The sequence below is a fragment of the Haliaeetus albicilla genome, chromosome 19 (genome assembly GCF_947461875.1).
Source record: "Haliaeetus albicilla chromosome 19, bHalAlb1.1, whole genome shotgun sequence".
In the NCBI taxonomy this organism is placed as follows: domain Eukaryota; kingdom Metazoa; phylum Chordata; class Aves; order Accipitriformes; family Accipitridae; genus Haliaeetus; species Haliaeetus albicilla.
In genome coordinates, this window is record NC_091501.1 from 8,598,317 (window position 1) to 8,619,721 (window position 21,405).

Genomic DNA, 21,405 nt, shown 5'->3' on the forward strand with positions numbered 1-21,405 from the left:
GTAAGGGGAAGCCAACAGTTAAAGCCTTCAAGGCTCCCTCCCCCAGCCCTGGCTCTGTTTCGAGCCCATTTCCCTTTGGGGGAAGAAGCAGCCATGAAGATGTGCACTTGTGCACAACCACACACCCAGAGGCCACTGCATGGGCCCCTGTGCACAGTCCCAGCACCAGGCAGTGTCCCTGGGCCTGGGTATGAGTATGCTGCCTTCCCGAGGTCCCTGGCAGCAGCGTGACCTCAGGGGTGAGCCCCTGCAGAGCAGGGAGGACAACAGCCGAGCGGGGACGCAGCTAGAGCCGAGAAGGGCAACAGGACCCAAGAGCAGGCTCCCTCAGCAAAACCAGATGTTTGCAGTGGGGAAGGCACTGATTCGAGGTGCCCAGCACCAAGGCAAGGGTTTTCTGAAACTTGAGCTCAGGGTGTTTGATGCAAAGCTCTGCAACATGTGCCATGAGCCTTCCCTAGCTGACAGCAGCAACAGTTTCTCCTCAGAGGACTTCCATGAAGTCCACTTCTTTCCTCTCCCAGTCAGCCCTGCAGATGAGCGTAGGCCAAGGTCTGGGAGGATGGGCCACCTCTGCAACAGCAGGGCTTCTCCGTGGCATCCAGTGAAAGGACAATTCAGCTTTCACACAAGAAAAAACTTTTTTACTGAGAGGGTGACCAAGCACCATAGAGGTTGTGGAGGCTGTCTCCTTAGAGATACTCAAAACCCAACTGGACAATGTCTTGAGCAAACTGCTATATGTGACCCCACTCTGAGCAAGGGGCCGGACTTGGCCATCTCCAGAGGTGCCTTCTCACCTCAGCTAGTCTGCCGTCCTGTGCTGGGCACAGTTAGTTTGGGGCAAGGGGAGCTGTCACCTCTTTGCAGGGACCGATTGTCCTGGCCATGCGAGTCTCCTGCTGGCCATGGAGACTGAAGACACTAACAGCAGGATCGTTCAGTTAATCACACTCGTAATGGGATCCTAATTGTAGATAGTCAGGCTCAAGTCATTTATTAAAGAAAAAAAAGCAGGATAAACTTATGTAAACATATCCATGAAGGACCAATGACTGGGAAGCGATATGCTCCTACAATATCTTTTAGAACCAGATCCCACACAGCCTCCTATCCCTCTTGCCCCACTCGTCCTAACTTTTCCCTTTGATTTATCATATCTTATACCACAGGACTTACACAGGGGTCAGGAGAATCCCATGTGTCAGAACAAACTATTTTCAAAAACCCCAAGTGGAATTGACATACCACAACCTCTCTCTTCATGCATGCACCCTGTGTCAGAGGAACAAAGCTGCAACGCAAGGAATGCAGAAACTCACAGTGTCGGCATCCAGCCCGTGTGCAGAAAAGCTGTGTTGTGTGTTATGATATGTCTTTAATTTTATGATAGAATTCGTTCTACTGACCTTCTCCCTCTCTAAGTCCACAGAACAAACTCTGCCCACTTACATGTCACTAACCTGATTTAAAGGATTACTATGGTTAAAGGACTGCTCTGCTTCTCCCTCTCCCTGGGCCCCTGCTCCTGCCTTGACTGCCAGCAATGCGGTCTCATCCCTGTCCTTGGTAAAGGACATGCCTGATCAGATCTAATAGTTGCCATTGACTAAGGGTGTGCCTACTCTTTCCTCCCTTCTTGCTCCTGCTTCCTTTGTATCAGCTCCAGTGCTTGTAAAGTCCTTTCTGAGCTAGCAAGGGCTAGCAAGCTAGCTAGTTCAACTCACCAAAACAGCAAAGAAATAAAAGGGGGGAAAAGCAAAAAGTTTTCTGCTCAGATAGTGACATCAGTCACCTGTCATGGAACACCTGATGAGCACTGAAGCACAGGGAAGGGATGAAATCATATTGCTGGGAAAGAGTCACTGAATAGTTTGCTTTCTCCTCACTGCTTCCCTTCAAGGACATTTGCTGCTCACTGTATAACCATAGAAATGGCAAACTGGGTTGCACAGACTACAGGCAAAACTACAATTTGCTCTTAGTACAGGGGCGAGCAAGACTTGATTTTTCAGACTGTTACAAGTGCAACCCCCGCTGCCTGCACAAGCAGCCACAGGGCCAGCCCCACGTCTGGCACCCAGGCCAGGGAACGCACAGCTGGCTGCAGCTGGCAAAACCTCCGCTTTCAGGGTTTGTCCGACATGGCAGCGAGCTCTGGGAAGGGCAGATGAGGAGGTTCCTAGCCATTTCTCCTTCATTACCTGCCAAATTAAGCAAGGAACCCCTGCAGACACCCATTTCACTTGCTACATTACCCAGATTTACCTGTAGAGCAGGTCCCCTCTGTTGCACTGAAGGAGATCACAGACGCACCAAAGGGATGACTGTGACCGCCCAGTCAAGCCTGACAGTTTTAAGTTTGATCCCATCTTGCAAAAAAGTTCTCTGATCTGCCCCCACCTCTGTCCTCTCACGTCCTCACACCAGATCCTTGTTACATACCATCTTCCTCACCTACTCAATACCAGTCCATGCTTCTCAGGTCTCCCCTTGCCCAGATAGCCTAGGTTTAGCTCTCCAAGGTTGCGATTCAAGTCCCAGTTTCTTCACCCACCGCTAATTTCACACTCACTATCAGCTGTCCCAGCCAGGCTCTCCCTGCCCCCCCATCACCACTTCCCTGTATTCCTCTCTTTCCAGACGTGTCCCCTCAAATAATTGCTTAGCCAGTCCTTCTCTACCCATAGCTTGTCCAAATACCTTTCTTCCACCCTAAGGACTTTCTATGATGGCTTGTAGCTGCAGAGTCTTCCTCCGCTTACTTCCCCCTCCCTGCCCAAACTACAGGCTCTCCCAGATCATCCCAGCCCTTAGCCCTGCCTTAGTTTTCATTGCCCACTGCCGTCCTACCTCCCTGCTCTAGCAGAAGCAGCCTCCCCTCCACACTTCCAGCCTCAGGAAGCCTCCACCACTCAATCTGCTACCTTAAAAACTGCTTCCCTACAGTTTCCAGTTTGTTTTTTTTACCTGCCCCCAGGCCTGGTATCACCAAAACAAAGCCACCTGACACCAGATTGGCTTGAGCACCTCCTTTCTGCCCACCCTTAGAGGGCAGAACTTGAGGAGCTTGCATATTTCCCCGGGTGTTATCCACTACAGCTCTCTCCTGGCTACCAAACATCCTGAAATCCTGGATACAGCTTCTGCATATCCACAGTGCTTATCTGAGACAACTTGCCCTATGTGGATAGTCTGCATTGAAAACAATGGACTCCATACGTGCATTTCCACTGTCAACATCCTAAGTGGATCCCACACCTCTCCCTCATTGCACACCCAGCATGCACAGTATAGCAGTTATTTCTTTAGAAGCAGAATGACTGCACCTTTGACCAAATCATTGACCTGGACTAGGACTGAGGATCTTTTCCTTTCTTTCTTCCTTCCTAGTCCAGGCTTTGCCTCTTCTGGATACTAGTAAATTAAGCTGTTTCTGCTTCTTTTCTGCTACGGTGCCAGCAGGATAATCAATGCCACAGGAGAAACAAACTCCTGGTAGTCTAGTCCATTGTTCCTGGGCAGAGATTTACAAAGAGGTCCTACCAAACCCCAGAAAAGTATTCTGTACCACCAGTTAGGTGGCCAGCCTTTGGCTCTGAACTGCAGATGGCATGTAGCCATCCTCATATGACTCCCAGGTTGGGGCTTTATTATAGGACCAGTGTTAGGACTGGGCTGGCAACAAGGCTCTGCTTGGAAAGAAGCTAACCCTCAGCAACAAGAAGAGGGGATCCAGCAGGACCTGCTGTGGGCAATATTGGTGGGTCACCCTGGGTCTCAGTTGCATCCTTAGGCCATCCCTCTTCTGTAGTAAAGCAGCTGGACCTTTGAGAAACTACTCTCACCTCCTGTCCATTACTTCCCTCCACCACCCATTGCTGAAGGTTGTAGTCAAGCTCCACAGGGATAGCACCAGCATCACCTGCCTGGCACAGGGAGCTGTAAGGAGGGCACATTCGGGAACAAGGTAACTACTTAAGATTGTGGCTACCAAAAATAAAAACCTCTGCCGACCACGTGCCAGATGAAATTTTCTTCCCACAGAGCCTTGGAGAAGTTAAGGTAGAGATGACACAGAAGTGGCAAAGGACAAATTCCTGGTCCAAACAGCATTTAACACTTCTGTTTCAAAATGTAAGATTAGTCTTAGCAAAAGAAAAACCTGATGTACTTTCTAACACAGGGGAAACAGCACATTTTTATCCCCTAGCTTCACTCTTTGAAACAGCTGAAACATTTTGGCTGAAGGCTTTCAAAAGTAATTCAGCCAGAGGCAATGCTCAGCATGGAAAACTGCAGACTGAAAAAAAATTGACCTGAAGACAGAAATCAAAACCAGGGTCTCACAATGTGAATTGTCTTCTGTTAAAGGTGGGGCTCGTTGCACCCACTGTTATTAAGCTTGTCCCACATTTCCCATTGTCTTATTTTCCCTTTGTTCCTCCCTCTAAACACATAACAAACAGAAAAAACGTTCAACAACTCAAAGGGTATCCAACATCCCTCCAGTTTCCTTCAGGCAACCACACCCTCAGCTGGAAAACACAGCATTTCCAGGGTTAGCGGTGGGATGTTACATGACCATATCAAACAAAACAGCAATGCTCTTTTTCTAATTCACTGCTCACAAGCACAGCTAAATCCTGCATGTATAGAAGGTAAATACTGTTTTTCTTTCTGGTGCCAAATATGGTTTGTATTACTGCTTAGAGACATGATAAGTCTTCAGTCCTGCAGGTAGGTTAACAAATATTAAGAAAAAATTCAAAGGGAAGTAAGAGATTCAGTATTTCCCAATCTGGCTGCTAAAATGAAGTCTAATTACAATCTTTAGTGGAATGACGTGTTTCAGGCTAAGCTTTCTACAAGGAAGTCATGAACAAAAGATTTAAAAAAATGTAATTCCAGATGGAGGAACAAAGACCCTGGGAAGTGAAGGCAGGAGTAGAGGACAGCTCTTCTGTGACTGTTCTTGGCAATACTAGATCATCTCCTTGTGTTTTAGATCTTTCATTAGCGCATGTGTGCACACAGTGGGGTTGCTCAGTCCCTTTCAAAGTGGGATAATATTTACTTACGCTTTGCAGCCTAATAAATGAAAATTCAGTTCCTTTAAGCCAAGGCTGAAGAAGACATTAGCGGTGAATCCTGTGTTACTGAAGCGAACACGAGCTTGCTGATGACATCAGTGGAGCCGGGGTTTCATACCTGTTTTCTTTGGCTTTGAAACTACCCACATACAAGACAACTGTAGTCAATATGGAATAAAACAAAAGAAATATGGACCAGATTTACACAAGCACACATTTGCCTGCAGAACCGTCTATCAGCCACACCAAGACAGGATTCCTAGCAGATGCAGTGGAACTGGCTTCAGTCCCCAACAAAGACGAAACTACATTGGCAAATACGCATTTCTACCAGTGTAGCTAGTTGGTGTAGATACTTTCTCTCCTCTGATAGAAATGCTGTGTTACAAATATACCAGTCCTACTACAACAGTAAATCACTTCTAGTGTAAAAAGAATTGGAAAGAATTCAGGGTTATTATTATGCTTATAAGAAACCCAAACATTTGACAGCATAGGAAACAACCTGCCACTAAAATATAGTGTTCAGCTCATGAGCCATACTGGAATTCATTTTCGATGTGGTCAGATAACCTCTGCTATTCTAGCACAAACGGGACCCAAAAAGGTCCCTTCAAGGAGCAACTCTGCAAAGAGTTTCCTGGCAGGAAGACAAATTGTCTCACATTCAGAAAGGAAATGAGAGCATTAAAACAAAGAACCTCAACTTCTTCCAAAATAAGTTATCACTGGGGAAGACAAACGGAGCCTCAGCAAATCTCTTCTTTGGTGGCCTTCACCCTGCAGGATGCTGACTCTTGCCCCTCCTGATGAGGATTTAGCACACAGCTTCCTGAAGTGTCCATCACTACAACCTTGGGGCACCATCTGTAGAACCCTGGTAGCTGCATGCTCCAGGAGACCTTCCTGAGCTGCCGCTACAGTCTGTCTCTATTAAGCACCACCTTCTGAGCTCAAGCAAAAAGTCACCTGTAGATTGCTGTTTGGTTCTGGAGACCCTGCTTCCCCCTGCCTTGCTCAACCTCCTCTTTCCTCCCACCCTCACTCTCCCACATATCTCGGCCATCACAAATGCAGAATCTGCTTATCGCAGATCTTACTCCTTATCGAAATCTTTCAACCACAGAGCAGCACACCATCCCCTCCTTCAACCTTCCTCAGCAGAGAGCAGGGCCAGGCAGCACGTGAGCCGCCAAAGATTTACCCATCACGAGGGGGAAACTTGCACAGCTCCAAAGAAGAAAAACCTCTGCAAAGAGGGCTTGCATTTATTTATTTTTCCAGGAGGAAAGCTGCTCTCTGTGGGTGTGTGCGTGCATGTGTGCGTGTGTTTGTCAGGACAATAGGAAAAAGGACATTGGAGCGGAGCTGCCAGGAAACAGTCGGCCATCTGCCCGTGTGGAGAGCAGTTTTTCCTTTTCTTTTGTACTAAGAGGAATGTAGCTGAGAGCCGCCATCCGCCCGCGCTGGGAGGAAATCTGAGAGCCTGTGCTCTGCCAGGGAGAGGAAGCGTGGGGGAGGGAGCGAGCCCCGTCCATGTGGTTAAGCGGTCATTGCACTCCCGGCCAATAAAAGTGGGGAAAAAACCCCTCACCAAAACCCCCAAATCCTAGGAAAAATCGCTCTTCCTCCTCCACCCCTTTCACTCTCACATGCGGTTCGATAGCCTCTCCCTCCTAGGGTGATTCCGAGTGCAGGAACCATGGAAGAGGCTCGGCAATGGCCTGGGGAAACACAAGGGTTTCCCCCTGCGCTGACACTGGCACCCCTGGACAAGAAAGCAACACAAACAGAAAATCAACTCACATCACCATGTTGCTTGTCTGCCCGTGCCCCGTCACTAACCTGGCATTTAGCAACCTGAGCACAAAATGGCTTGAGGAAGGACCCTTTGCTCTTTGGCTCCCTGAGCCACCAGACAAGGGTAGAGAGTAAGGAGCAAATCTATTGCATATAACCACCCGTACATTCTCCCCCATGGGCTTTGCTACAGCTTCTGACCATAAAAGAAAACTGTATAACGGGAGGGAAAAAAGATCTCCTCTTCTGGTAGCATCAGGCAAAAATGCTGATAAGACACCACGATGGCTTGCTGGCACATTCTTCTGCCACCTTTGTGGCAGAAAAGCCCTGGGGAAATAAATAAACAAAATAAATAGAGAAAGGTAAAATTTTCAGAAGCGACTACACGACTTTGCAGTTTAAGACCCATTTTCAAAACCCACTGAGGGTCAGATTTTTTTTTTTAAACAAACATTGTAAAAGCGGCTAACATTTTCAAATAATTGTAAGCACGCATTCTTTTTTTATCGATTGCAACAGGAGACGTAGTCTAGGTATTGCTGGGAAAATTAAGAGAATATCTTTCTGCATCTTCATGCACCTACATAGCTTGCAAACTCTGGCACTTACCAGGTGCCAGATCCAGCTCCACAGAGCTGGCAAAACTAGCTGACATGGGAGATAATGGGTCACAGTCCTGAAAAAAGCACTTCCAGAAGAACTGATTAATCCAGACATGGTCTAAAGAGCTTCCTCATGTCCTGGCGCCTCGGAAGATGGACAGACTGACCCAGTGATGCTCTGCACCTAAGCATGTCCAGGTTGGATCTGGACTGCCACCCACGCACCCCAGTCCCTTTCAGAAACGAGACTCAGGTTTCCACATTCTGTCATGACTTTTAAAACATCTTACTTCTCATAAAAACAAAATCATTGGTGTAGCACAGTGTGTGACCTGAAGCAAATTCCTTGGCTGCTTCTCTCTTGGCTGGATGAGAGACAATGGGAACAAGTGGAAACAACGTAGAGACTTGATATAAGGAAAAATTTTTTTCACCACGAGGTTAATACAGCTCTGGAACAGCCCTGCTGTCTCCATTACTGGTGGTTTTCAAGACCCAACCAGACAAAGCCCTGAGCAACCTGGTCTGAGCTCAAACCTGAACCTCTTTGAGCAGGAGGCTGGAGCAGAGACCTCCTGCAATCCCTTCCAACCTGGATTATCCTATGATAACCCGTCATTAATTACTGTAAAAGAGAGAATTCACTCTCATTTTCTGTGTGGAAAACAAGCCAACCTCCCCTCCCCCAAAACTGCAAAAAAAATCCCTTTCAAAACATTATTATTAGGCGCCTTTTCTGCCCCAAGAGATATTTTTTACCTTTCTCCAACTGACCAGCAAGCAAGCACTAGAAAATGGCTGCTAAAACAAGATACACAATTGTGCTATCCCTAACACATTTCCACAGTCTTCTGTCCCTAGTAATTCCATAGTGCCTAACAAACTTCAACAGTTCAGTGGAAGCTATTAGGGAGGCCATGAATCTACCAGCAAGGCTGCCTTGGCAAATACTAACAAGTGCTGTAAATTCTCACTATTAGAAAAAGAAAATATTTTCTTCCCAAATTCATTCCACTTTCAGAGGGATCAGGGTACAATTTTTTGAAAAGCTTAAAGTTATTTCATAACTAAATTTAAAAAAAAAAAAAACAAACAAAAAAAACCAAAACAAAACTGAGAAATACTGAAAGCATTTATATGGGAGATTTGGGTTTTCTCTTTGCTTTGGGTTTCTCATGGCAGAAAACCTAGACACTGGAGAGTTATCAAACAAGCACGTATTGTTCACTACTCTCTTCCAAGGGATGTGCTAATGGCAATACATACTCTAGAGAACTTAAATTTCCATTGTTTACTTTCATATACATGAAACTGTTTTGTAACAGAGCAGAAACAGAGCACCCATGTACAATTCTCCCCCATCAAGCCCTTATCTCGCAACCGAAGCAGAGCTATTCTTACAGAAGCTTCCAACCCAGAGAACATGCATCCAAGTTTTGTATTCCAGGGTAACCACAAGGGCATACTCCACCCAAGATGTTTGAATGTTGTCCTGGACTGGGCCCCGGTACTGTTTATTGTGCACAGGAAAAACTCATTACTACAAAGCAGCCAGCACTGAATGCATTTCACAAGGGCACATTTTACAGGACCTAGAACTATCCAAGTAGGAGTCTTCTGGAGTCAAACCCTTTGTGGAAGGCTCTGTCCCCAGAACTATTTAATAAACATCATCCCCTTTCATCTTAAATGCTCATAAACATCTTGTTTCCAGTGCAATGCAAGGCAAAATCCTAGCTGTACTGAAGGTATTGATTTGAGTCTAGTGATTATGGTGTGGTTTGCATTTCACCCACCAAACCCTCCACATTCACCTCATTTCTGCTCCTCACCAACACAGGTCTACCTACAGAAACCCAAGCAGTGTCCCTCAGCTCAAGTCCATAAAACCCCTCCGGAGGGGACAAGTCTTACAGGTTCTCGTGCCATGTTAAAAAGATACAAAGTTTTCCTGCAGGGTGAGAAATGAGGTTTCCCACAGTAGATGACCAGCACTAGGAGACCGGTGACCTACCTGGTACAACACCCTGATGATATGCAGGTTCCTCTGTGAAGTTCCCACCCCCCCTGCGCCAAAAATACCTGTATTACACACTCAGCTCTAAAGGTCTGGCTCAGGAAAGAGGCTGTCCCTAAATGCTTTTCTCCCCACAGAAGGTGGTGATTTTAATAAATGCACATGTTCTCTAGATTAGATAGCCTGTGAACAGGCCAGTTAGATATTCCTCACCAGAACCACCTTCTTTATGCAAAGGCAGAAGCTGCACTACGTTGCTTCAATGATCCATGGCTGAACACAATGGATCTTTTGATAACAACTAGATTTCCTTTATTGAAAAGAGAATGTCTACAGACATTACTGGCAAACTAAACCTAAACTCGATCTTTTAGGGGAAATTCCCTTTCTCCTATTAGAAGAGGTGCAAGAAGAGCTTATGTAATGCTATACTTGATTTACTTTTTGGCTGGTAAGAAAAATGTTTGGCATTCAAGTAGGCATTCTTCTTCCCATCTCTTCCACATGTAGCAACTCAAACATTCAGACTGGATAGCATTTACTTAATAAAAATCTGTCATCCACTTCTCCAAGTGGGTCCACTGCATTCCTAACAAAAAGTAAGACAGAGGAGAAATTTTGGCTCTAGAAATAGGTTAGCAAGAAGTTATCTTTGCTTATACGCCTTCCTAAGCAAAAAAAAGAATATTAGAGATGTATAGTGTTTGTAAATACAGTTATCATATAAAACGAAGAAATCACTTTTCTTTAGACTTTCTTCACAGGAATCTGATTTTGATGACAGGTAAAAACGATGATGAATAAGAAATCAGTCCTGCCTCGGGTCCCATGTTTGGAGAGACTGACTTTTGAAAATATTGTACACTGAGATAAGAGCAAGCAGTTTATATGGCAAATATGCTCCCAGATACCTCAGATTAACATAATTTTTTATGCAGGAACTAAACTGGAACAATGGGCCGATCCTTCTAAGCTAACTCTTGATGTCCACGTGAGCTACTCTTTTAGCCTCTTTGATACTCTCAAGGTAATTTTTGCTCTAGAAGTACTCTCTCCCCCCGAGGTAAGCATCTCACAAACTCTGAACTGTGCTGTAAAAGTGCCTGTTTCTCTTACCTGATCACAAAGGGTCTAGAAACTAACTTATCTGGGCAAGAGGCACTCACATACCTGAAATACAGCTGCATGGTCTCAGCAATTCAATTTGCATAAAACACAAACAGGTTTGAGTGTTGCTGGATAGGTAAATTACTTACCGTTTCTGATCAACTGAAATAATCTTTGCCAAGTTTGATCTAAATTCAGTATGCCAAAAAACCCCCAACCAACCCCAACAGAGAGAGAAACTTGCAAGAAAATGTTTGATGTAATCTGAAGGAAGCTTACAAGAGTCAGGTTCTTTATTGTGAAACGACATTACCCAGCATGTGTGTGTCTCTGTGTGTACCTTGCCTTCACAAGGAGCTGAAACACTTTGTTTAGGCTTCCCCTCCTTCCCACCACATTTTTTGGGGGAAGGGAAAAAAAGGAGGAAAGGGAAGAGATGGGGCTACCCTGTCACCTTTCTCCAAGTAGTTATTTACATCATTTTTTTATTCAACCACAAAACTGAAAAAGAAATACCACAGAATTTTCCTCCAAAGCACCAAAAAGCCCTGAACCTCACTTCCAGGTCATTGCTCAGCTAAAGTTAATGCAGCAATGACAGTTGACACCACCTTGTTTTTCTGGTGATCTCACCCACATACATCTCATTGTGTTTCATCAGTGTTTCGCCAAGTTATGCTGACTCTGTGAAACAACTGCTTATGAAAAGTTGCATTATACAATTTTCTGCTTAATTCCGCATTCAAGGATTTAATGGCAAGTCACACAAAAATCTTGTCTATTGCAAAATAATGTTCACAATTTAAAAAAAAAAGAAAAAAGTTACGTGTGCAACAGAGACAGCGAGATGGCTGAACTTCTTAAGTCCTTCAGCAAAAAAGAATGGGCTGGTGACTACCTGTTTCCAGGCTTTTTTGAAAATTTCTTTTTACTCAACAGTAGAAAGGAAGAAAAATCAATGTAATGCAAGGTCAGGTTTGATTTTTCAAAAAGCAGATCTTTACCAGGAGCCTGAAGTAAAAATAAAACACTACTGATGAATGTGCCCAGAGGAGGGCAACAAAGCTGGTGAAAGGGCTGGAAGGCACATTGTCATTTGGGCTTGTCTAGTTTGGCGAAAAGGAGGCTGAGGGATGACCTCATTGCTCTCTGCAGCTTCCTAGGGGGGGAAGCAGAGAGGGAGGTGCTGATCTTTTCTCCCTGAGATCCAGTGCCAGGATGCGTGGGAATGGTTCAAAGCTGCACCAAAGGAGGTTCAGATTTGACATTAGGAAGCATTTCCTTACCGAGAGGGTGGTCAAACACTGGAGGTGGTCGATGCCCCAAGCCTGTCAGTGTTTAAGAGGCATTTGGACAATGCCCTTAACAACATGCTTTAACTTTTGGTCAGCCCTGAATTTGTCAGGCAGTGGGACTAGATGATCGTTGTAGGTCCCTTCCAACTGAAATAGTCTATTCTATTCTACTAACAGTAATAATAATAAAAATCTAATGGAAGGCTGCCTTGAGCATGAAGGAGCAGAGGGACTGGGATTGGCGTATGTGAATAGTTTGGTCTGAAGCACAGAAAAGCTAGAATTTTTATTCTTGCAGTGATTGCTGGTCAGAGTTGAAGTCCTTCACTGCTCTGACAGGGCAAGTCCTCTGTTTCTGATAATGTTTCCAGATTCCTTTGGATCAGAAAAATAATTTTACCCCACAAAAGCAAACATTAAGCAAGTGGGACATGAAGCAATATATTACAGGTCAGAATGTGAGTTCAAAAATTTGTGCCTTTTAGAGGCGATCCTATTTTTCCTTGAAACACACCCAAAAGTGTCTTTCTCTGACTAGTGGAGGACTGTAACAGGGGAAACCTTGGTTTCACACTGAATTTGTGTACACTAAATCATCCTACAAGGAAAGTTTCCTACTGTGCAAACAAGAGGATACTGATGGGGCAAGCTGTAGCACAGACCAAGTAGTGATAGCCGTCACTACCCTTCACCAACACAAGTACAGGTCTGTTGCGAGAGGTGACACCATGGCAAAACTTCAACTTGGAGTCACTCATAGTAATCTTGGGGGACAGAGACAGAAATCTGATGCAAAAACCAGTTACCATGTATTGGTTTCCCAGTAGGAAACCTCTCAGGCCTCTCTCAGAGTTTGACAAAGCTGAAAAATGGCAGCCAGTTAGATCAGGGTTTCTTACATCATCTGGAAAAAGCTCAATACCTTATACATCTCTTTTCAGTAAGAAATTCTCTTGCAGAATTTGACTACAGATTACCACACATACAGCCTAGCATGCCAAGGCAGGGAAAAACAGGTTCTCAATTACAGCATGATCCCAAGCTCACTGAATTCGCAGAAAAGCTCCCATGGACTTCAGTAGACTGTGGAGGATGCCTCAGGGTCTGGTTTTGGCCCCATTGTTGATTTCTGAAGTGCTACATGCGCTGGAGAAGACACCCATCTCGATTTTAGTAAGAGGCATTTATTTCCTTTTGCTACTATGCCACTCTGAGGTCTGAATCACCCAAGACTCAACTCTTACCTAAAAGAAAATGTGAAGCCTATATTCACATCACACTGCAGCTGAAACACTGTGTGTTTTTGTATGTGGATAATATACCCATCTTCAGGGGTGGGGGTGTGGGGTCTTAACATTTTTAAAGAAAAAGCTCCAATAGTCTGAAAAGTTTCTGGAAGCTCTTTCCTTTTTAATTTAGCAAGGTGGAGTTTGGCTGACACTGGCAAGCAAACTCATATTTATGCAGGGCCTTCACAGTGCCCTGTGAAATTTGCCATTTCCCTCCATGACAGCCAGCACTATCTATCACGAGATCATAATCCCCTAGGACAGGGGACCAGAGCCCCTTCACTGCTCTCCTCTGCAAACAGATGTGTGCACGTTCCTCAGCTCTGAAAGTCACGGCCGGCTTTTGGCAAAGAACTACAGCAGCTGCACATCTGCAGAGGGAAAAAGCTTTCAGCAAAAAAATACAGAGGGGGATCTCATCCTCCCCCCCGCCTGCAAAGCAAGCTCAGCATTTGTTCCTCTCCAGATGACACCCTGATGAGTTGATTTAATCATTCACATATGCATGCCTATTCACAATGCTAGCAAAATACCAGGGCTGTGACAGCATCTCACCTGAACTGCTCACAGTAACACAGCTTGTCAGCAAGCACTTGGCAAGAAGTCTCGCAGGATATTAAGAGGAAAGCAATGTTCAAGGATATCGCTAATGTAAAATGATTCTACAGAATACAACTGGGTGTGTGAGAGACCACTTGTGATGAGGAAAACACCTAAGCAGGTGTTTAATTTTAAGCCTATGCTTAAAGCCCACTATCTTCAATTAGATTGCATGAAGTCCAGTCCAAACTTCCCTGAGCAGGAATGAGGTACTGCACTGGGAGCCAAAGTGCTCTGGATTTAAGCATGTGCTTAGACCTACACGTCTGCTTAAATGATTTGCCAAACTGGGGGCACTGTACAGAATAATTAAGTGTAGCAGGATCACAGAAACACTTCACCACTTTTATTCCCAAAGGGAAATTTAATTAAAACACAGAGCATCTAGCCATTTAAAATTATTCTGGTTACAAAGAGCAGTAAGTCCTTGCCCCCTGGAACAGTCTCTCTGGTGGATTGCCAGAGTCCCCAGTAAGTTTCTGGAAACATAACTTACGTGCCTGAACTTGGTCAGGAGCCATCTGCTCTCGGGGATCTGCAGGATCAGGAGTCTCAGTGCCTGGCAGGATCCCACCCAGAACTCTTTCGTACTCTTCGAGCTGCCCCTAACCATCATCAGCTCTCGACATTTGAAGTATCTGGGCCAGATTTTCAAACAAGCTCAGAGCCAAACTTTTCTGACTGCTTCCTTTAGACCAGATTTTCTGCCAGGCACAGCCTCCTGCACAGATATCTAACCAAGGCAAGACCCTTCCAAGCAAGGTCAGCACCCCATGTGCTGAACTGTTCAGCAAATCTGATTACTTACCGTGATGCCTAATGAGGAGCTGGGCATAGGAAAATGCAGCTGCCAGCATCTAATTGCAGAACCTATCTTTACACTAGTCTCAATCCAGATCGATAGCTCTCTGCTATATGTGTGCTAGAAGGAACAAGACCAGTGAAACAAACCTCTATCAGCATTAGCAATACTATTTCACAGAGGAGAGGAGACTTGCCACAGTTAAAGGATGCCACAGTTGAAAACAAAGTAACACCCCTCCAACAGCTCATGCAGCAGCATCTGCCTTATTAGTGGCACAGCACTAGTAGCAACTCACAAAACCTACTTCAGGCATGACAGATAGAGCCGAACAACAACTAACTTACCCGTCTAGCTTCCTTCCTTTTGCCTTTTACTCTGATCTTCCATCACGCATCTCAAAATCATCCATGCCCCATACCCATACTCCTAGATGAGACCTCGTCAGTGCTGCACGTGAAGGCAACTGCGTGAAGAACCCAGGGGATAGCCAGGCCCATCTGTTAGAGGTTTTCCTCTGTGTGGGTTGGTGTTTTTATTTTAACTCCCTCTGCTTCTGGGCCCCTCTCCGTCTCTCGCCCCTCCCATCTCCCCCTCTCTGCTCATGAGGACAGAGTTTCCATCCTGGCTCTGGGCCAGCACATGTATGGGCAAAGGCAGTGCTCGGGAAAAGCCATCTTCTGCTCTCTTTCATTGCATAAACACTGCCAGTTCCCAGCCCAGGAGCACAGGGCTGAGCGAGAGCTTTGGCTGCAGCGCAGGGGAACTGATGACCAGCAACTCCTGCCCGGGCTGAACACAGCAGCCTGGCCACAGGGCAACCACCTCCTCTCCTGGCCCCCCTGCTCCCAGTGAGCAACCCAAGGCTTTACCCCAACCGCCCACGAGTTGCTTGTCAGATTCCGAACACAGATGTATCTCATGTTCAGCAAAGGACACATGTAACAGCACATAAAGATAACAGGTAACATTCAAGCCAAATTCTCATTCACACGACCAATTTTTTTTTTTTTTTAAAAAAAAGAGGACCCCAAGCAAACCTGGCTGGCATTGTCCCAGCAATGGGGTGCTGACCTCGCCCAAAATGTACAAGACAGCCTCAGAGATGTACTAACTTGTAACAAGTTTAATTAGTAAAAACTGACCTTTAATCACCACTGTAACTATTGAATCTGCCCTGCTAACTCCCTTGAACTAACAGTATGCCAGCTGCAGCTGGTTTCCCTAACCTGGGTAGGGGAAGAAGCACTGAAATAAAGAATGAAGATTATACCAGTACTCACAGCATTCATTCCACCAGGACATTACTCTCTCTAGTTTCTATCTTTCCAATTATGCTTGACTTCCCCTCAGCTTTACTGTGGGACAGTACTATTTGAAAAAAGACAGAAATAAGGCTCTCAATATGTTATCTGCATTAAGGAAAGGAGTCCTAGCGTTTCAAACTTGTTGCAAGGAAGATTTCTCATGAGCCCCCTTTTGGGGGTCTTTGTCGCACACATGCAGCACCCCACATTTGATCACTGAATGTTTAGGCAACATATTTACCTCAGAGCAGTACAAACCCAGGGGGTTTCAGCATAGGATTACCCTGGCCATCACACCAGGATTATCCCAAGAGCACAACCTCTGTTGGCAACTGCAACGGTAATGGGATGGAACCACATTATATGGTTCAGAGCCATCTTGCCACAGAAGGGACAGGACCATCATGATGGCAGAGCCCCAAAGGTGTTTCAGTGCGCAGGTCTATGCTGTGAGTTTGCACCGAGCTCCTGGCTCGTTAAAAGACATGAACTGGTGAAGACTCACATGAGCAGCGGGCAAGTATCCATTGCTCCAATCAGGAATGGGACTGGGGCCTTATGACTTTCGCCTCATCAGTCCTATGTCTACAGACACAGAGCACTTTGACCCAATTAGGTGGCAAACCACGTAAAGGTTGGGACAGATCTTGAATAGGACTGGGCTACAAGACCTTAAGTATTTACTTATGTAAGACAGTGATGATGCCTTTTAGTGCTATACTGACAACAGAGACCTTGAACTGGCCCTCAGCCTGTTCTGTGCCAGGCTTCCACCTGGCCCTCGCAGAGCACATGGCCCTCGGTTGAAAACCCAGGTTGTAGAGAGTCAGCAGCTCCAGGGACTCTAGCTTCTTTGTCTTAGGCACCCAACTTCAAGATCACCCAAGGCCTCTGCGGAAGCCTTCAAAAAGCACAGCCTTCATGAAGCTAGGAGCCTGCAGTTCAATCATATGGTGTACACAAAGCTGAGCACGGACACTGAGAACAAAAGTGGTCTTCACTAAAACCTGGGCTGAAACCACCACCAAATGGCATGCATATTCACACATTTCAGCCTTTGCTTTCCTTTCTAGTAGTTGGTAAAGCCGCTTAGAGGTAAAAAACGGAGAAAGATCCCATAAGCAAGGTAAGCATGCTATTGTCCTTTCCATTGCACTTCAGAGCTACAATCAAGAAAACACTCTCTTCTCCAGCCTTGTCTGGGTAAAATGGTGCTTGCAGCTTGGTACCCCTCAGATACAACGTTATTTGAGCTGTATCTAGGCGAAACTCGGCTCACTCATTTACTGTCAGAACTTGAATGCAACAAGGAATTTCTTTGTAGCTACATCCCACTCCCTTCTTCCCTGTGGAGAGTCTTCTCAGTCCTTAAGGGACTGCTATGCAAGTTCATTAAAAGTCCTATTTCAGCATTTCCTTCATAGTAGAGGCCTCTTCCAGCCAGCTCTTGGGATCCTGCCAACAGACATATCAGACGTATCACTAGTACTTAAATCCTTCCGCTAAAAAATGCTTCCCTAAAGAGCTTATACCCCAGTTCTGGATGCCTAAGAGAGCTGATCATCACAACTAACCAGCTTCAACAAGAGCTTAAGAGAGGTTCTTCTCCACTCTCATGGGCTTAATGGTGCACTACAGAGCCTTTTCTCCCCTTAGTCTGGCCTCCACTTAGGAAGGAGCAGCTTCAGCACAGTTCCAGTCAGGAAATAAATGTCAGGTGCTACAAAAGAAAGAGAGAACCAGCTGCCTTGGATGATGCATTCAGGGGGATCCAAAAGAACACGACACTTACCAGGCACTTCTGAAATGCCCAGCATCTCTCCATGTTTAAGCATCGGGCTCTGTTGCACAAAGATCTCACTGGCAAATTTCTTAAACTTGGGGCAAGAACTGCATTTGCTTCTGTGCCCCCAGAGCACCCAGCAAAACAGAGTTTTTAACTCCTGTCCATATGAATTGGTTATTATGGCTGATATCAAGAATAACTCAGTGGAAACGCTCCTGCTAGATTAAGATCATCTCTGAAAACCACAGCCTTGCAGCTTATGTGGTCTTTATTTATCATCTCCTTGTCAAAATGAACATTTCTAACACATAAATACACCAGGCATGGGAGAAAGACAAGCATATTGTAAGCACTTGACAAAGGATCTAAATGGCCTTCTTGTTTTTGGAGAACAGAAACCATCACGTGGTTGTCTCTGCAGACAAAATGTCCTAAAAGATTTCCCAAGGCAGCAAGCTGGGTACGCTACCGAAAGCAGCACTTTGGGACACTGCACATGCACTTGCGGTCTACAAGAAGTATTGTGCTTGGGGATCTGAGCTGATGAACAGGGAGCAACTTCTGCAAGGACTGTCAAGACAGGGACATGCCAAAGGCCAACCCAGGCTTCAGCGTACAACCTTTTCACCCACACGCAAAGAGAGGTCCCAGCTGAGCCATAAATCTTTAGCCTGCTTTTTACATCCCGGGTCGCTTCAGCGCCCTTTGTTTTCAGTGCTTTCTCTTCCGTTTCTCAAAGAGGCGGTGTATTACCCTGGGAAATCTTGTGGCTTTCCTCTCATTTCCATACTTAACATTTTCAGTTGTTTCCAAGTCTGTCCCAACATGGTAGGTACCCATTCTCACATGCTGAAACACTGTTTGGATTATTTAAAAACAAACAAACAAACAAACAAAGCCCATAAACCAACAACTACCAAACCCCGCAAACACTACCGTGATGACAACAATTCAGAATACAACACAAGGGTCAAGGAAACACATTCCTTTCCTCTGGCAGGATGCAGTAATGACTCCCTTTCTGATGGTTCAGAAATGGAGCCAGTACACTTTATTGGACTTTGCTACCACACACCAAGAATGAGTGGTCAGTAAGGTGGCAGCCAACAGAGAAAACAGCTTTTTAATCCACCAGAAACACCAGCAGCTCCCCTCCCAGTAGCAAATGAAAGCCCCACGGAAATCCCTCTGCCGCTGACCTTATCCTCCCAGCTGAGCTCCAGGCTGGAGACACTACTCTCCAAAAGCAACAACCTGCTTAAATGGCAAGTGGCCGGGAACACCTCAGGGTCAGGAACAGCTCCCATACAACTTGCTGAACTGTCCAGGAAACGAACTGTGCTCTTGTGAAGAGCATGATTAAGCACCCCGTGCTTAGCACTTACTGCCTGCTCCTGCAAGGCTCCAGTGCAGCCCCCAGCAGTCAGAAAGCTTCAATCCCCGCTAGACCATCCCTTTTCCAGCACTGGGCAACAACAGCCAGGCTCCTTGGAGACTCATAAAATCAAATCCTCTGAAAGTGTCCCAAATACACCTTACATGGTTTTACCCTACAGTTTCCATTTGACACCCTGGGACCACAGCAGCAGACAGCTGTATATTCTTCCCTGTTCCCTGCCCAACCACCGTTCCCCTCCACCAACTCCATATCTAACCCATTAGCACGCATCATCCCTGGGTACCACAGCGGGAAGGCAAGCTGGCATTTCCTTCCCCAGGACAGGTGAATATTCTCATGGATGCCAAACAGGAGTCAGAAATGCCACCCTGTTAAGCTACAGGCTGTACCCAAGTGCAGACATTTCCTCCTGCTGAGTAAAGAGAAGTAAAGTAAAGAGAAAAGCAGGCTATCCAGAGCAGAGAGAGAGAGAAATGCAACGCTACGATCACAGAGGGATTCAGGGCTTTGCTGAAATTGAGGACTCTGCTGCTTGCTCCAGTAGGGCCCCGGTTTCCCCCAAAGAATTTGCGTCTCCTCGTCTTTTTTGTCGCCGGAGACCAGGCAGGGCTGAGCTCACCCAGAGGCCCCATGCTGGGTGGCTGGGCTGCCTCCGCTCCTCCGCCCCGTCGCTCCCGAACCGCTTGGGTCGGCTTTTCAGCAGCTCCCCACGTCCCCTCGGCTCTTCTCCCACCCGCCCGCGGTCGAGAGCTGCTCCGGCAGCCGACCCGGCCCACCCGCACCCGGCGGGGACGGAGGGAACAGGAGCCCTCCCCGTCCCGGCGGGAAAGCAGAGGGGGGGGACGGGCGAGCGGCGGAGCCCTCAGCGGCCGGGAGAGTGGTGGTGGTGGGGGGGGGTTCGGCTCACGTCCCCCGGTTTCCGTCTCTGCAGCCGAACGCAGTACCGGAGGGAAGAAAAGCCAATTCGGTGGCTGAAGGGAAAAAGGAATTAAGAGATTTTTTGGAGCGGCACCGATCCCCCGCGCCCCGACCGCCGCCACGGGAGACGAGCGGTCTGCAGGCGGCGGCAGGCTGCCTCCTGGCACCTCTGCCCGCTCTCCCCCGGTAACGCCGCGCCGCTGCCGCTGCCCCGGCCCCGCCACGGGCCCCCTCCGCGCTCCCCCCCTACCTTCCTCGGTGGCGGCGGGGGTGGGCGGCCGTGTCCCGGCATGGCGGCGGCGCCCGGCGCCGGGCTGGCGGCGTGCGGACGCGCGGCTGGGGGCTCCCCGCCCGCCGCGCCATGCAGCGCCGCGCCGCTCCTGCCGCCGCCCCCCGCCGGCACCGGCCCCGGCCCCGGCCGCCCTCCGGCGGGAGCACCGCCCCGCCCCGCCCCGCCCCGCCGCTATGGCAACCGCCCCCGCCCCCCCCAGGGGAATTACCGCGTCCTGCGCTGCCGGCCAGCCGGCGTCCACCCCGGGCGGCGGGACGGCAGGCAATGCCGGGGCGGGGGGTGCGCGGCGGGGAAGGGGGCTGCACGGAGGTGAGGGGGGCTGCCGGTGGCAGGGACAGAAAGTAAAAACGGGGATGAGGTGCGCAAGACGCCTTTCCGGTTACGAACAGAAATATCCGAGGGAAAGCAGAAAGTCCCTACTTGCTACCACGCCAGCACCGGTTACCCCCAACAGCTTCCCGCTGCTGAAGGAACCTGTCGCGGCATCTGATCAGCTCGCAGACGCTTCACGGGAAAGCAGCTGGCCAGGAAAGCCTCAAGCCTGCAGAAGAATTTCCATCAGCTGATCCGTTCACCTGCGCAGGGCCGTAATCCAGCTCCCTGTTGGTACAGAGGTTTGTTTGGTCAGATCTGAGCTACCCGTTAGAGCGAGGGAGGGATACGGATTGGAAAGTGGATTAATTCTTCCTACAGGCTTTTGGTCCCCGGGGTACATTAAAAATATCAGAAAAGGGATTTTTTTTTTTCCTCTGAGTAGAAGTATACAGTTACAGACACACACCTAAAGCTGGGAGCCAACCAAACTCCCAGTGTGAAAGGCCACAGCTCCCTGCATGAGACAGTAGCTTTGCTGGACAGCCGCGATGGCAACACGAGTTGCAGCATCACCTTTGCGGTGTCTGTCCCCTAAAACACACTCTTTGACAGGTTCCGGTCACATACACAAAAGCTTCCAAAAGGGAGAGACAGATGATGCTGTCATCAGCTGCATCCTCAGCAGCGGGTGCATTAGTTTCGATTTATAAAAGGCATGTGTCCTTTGCAAAGGAAATGAGCAATTTGCTGTAGCTGTGTAATTATGAATGAGGTTAATAC

At 47.3% G+C, this 21,405-nt stretch overlaps 1 protein-coding gene across 3 annotated transcripts in view; it reads right to left on the reverse strand.

Annotated features, from left to right (window-relative positions):
* The window catches only part of DENND2A (DENN domain containing 2A), a 61,746-nt gene extending 41,319 nt beyond the window's left edge, over positions 1-20,427 (reverse strand). For all 3 annotated transcript variants that reach the window (XM_069807532.1, XM_069807530.1, XM_069807531.1), the window contains exon 1: positions 20,269-20,427. The gene's annotated coding sequence lies outside the window, so the exon portion shown is untranslated. The remainder of the gene's footprint in view (positions 1-20,268) is intronic.
* Between the last annotated feature and the right edge of the window lie 978 nt (positions 20,428-21,405).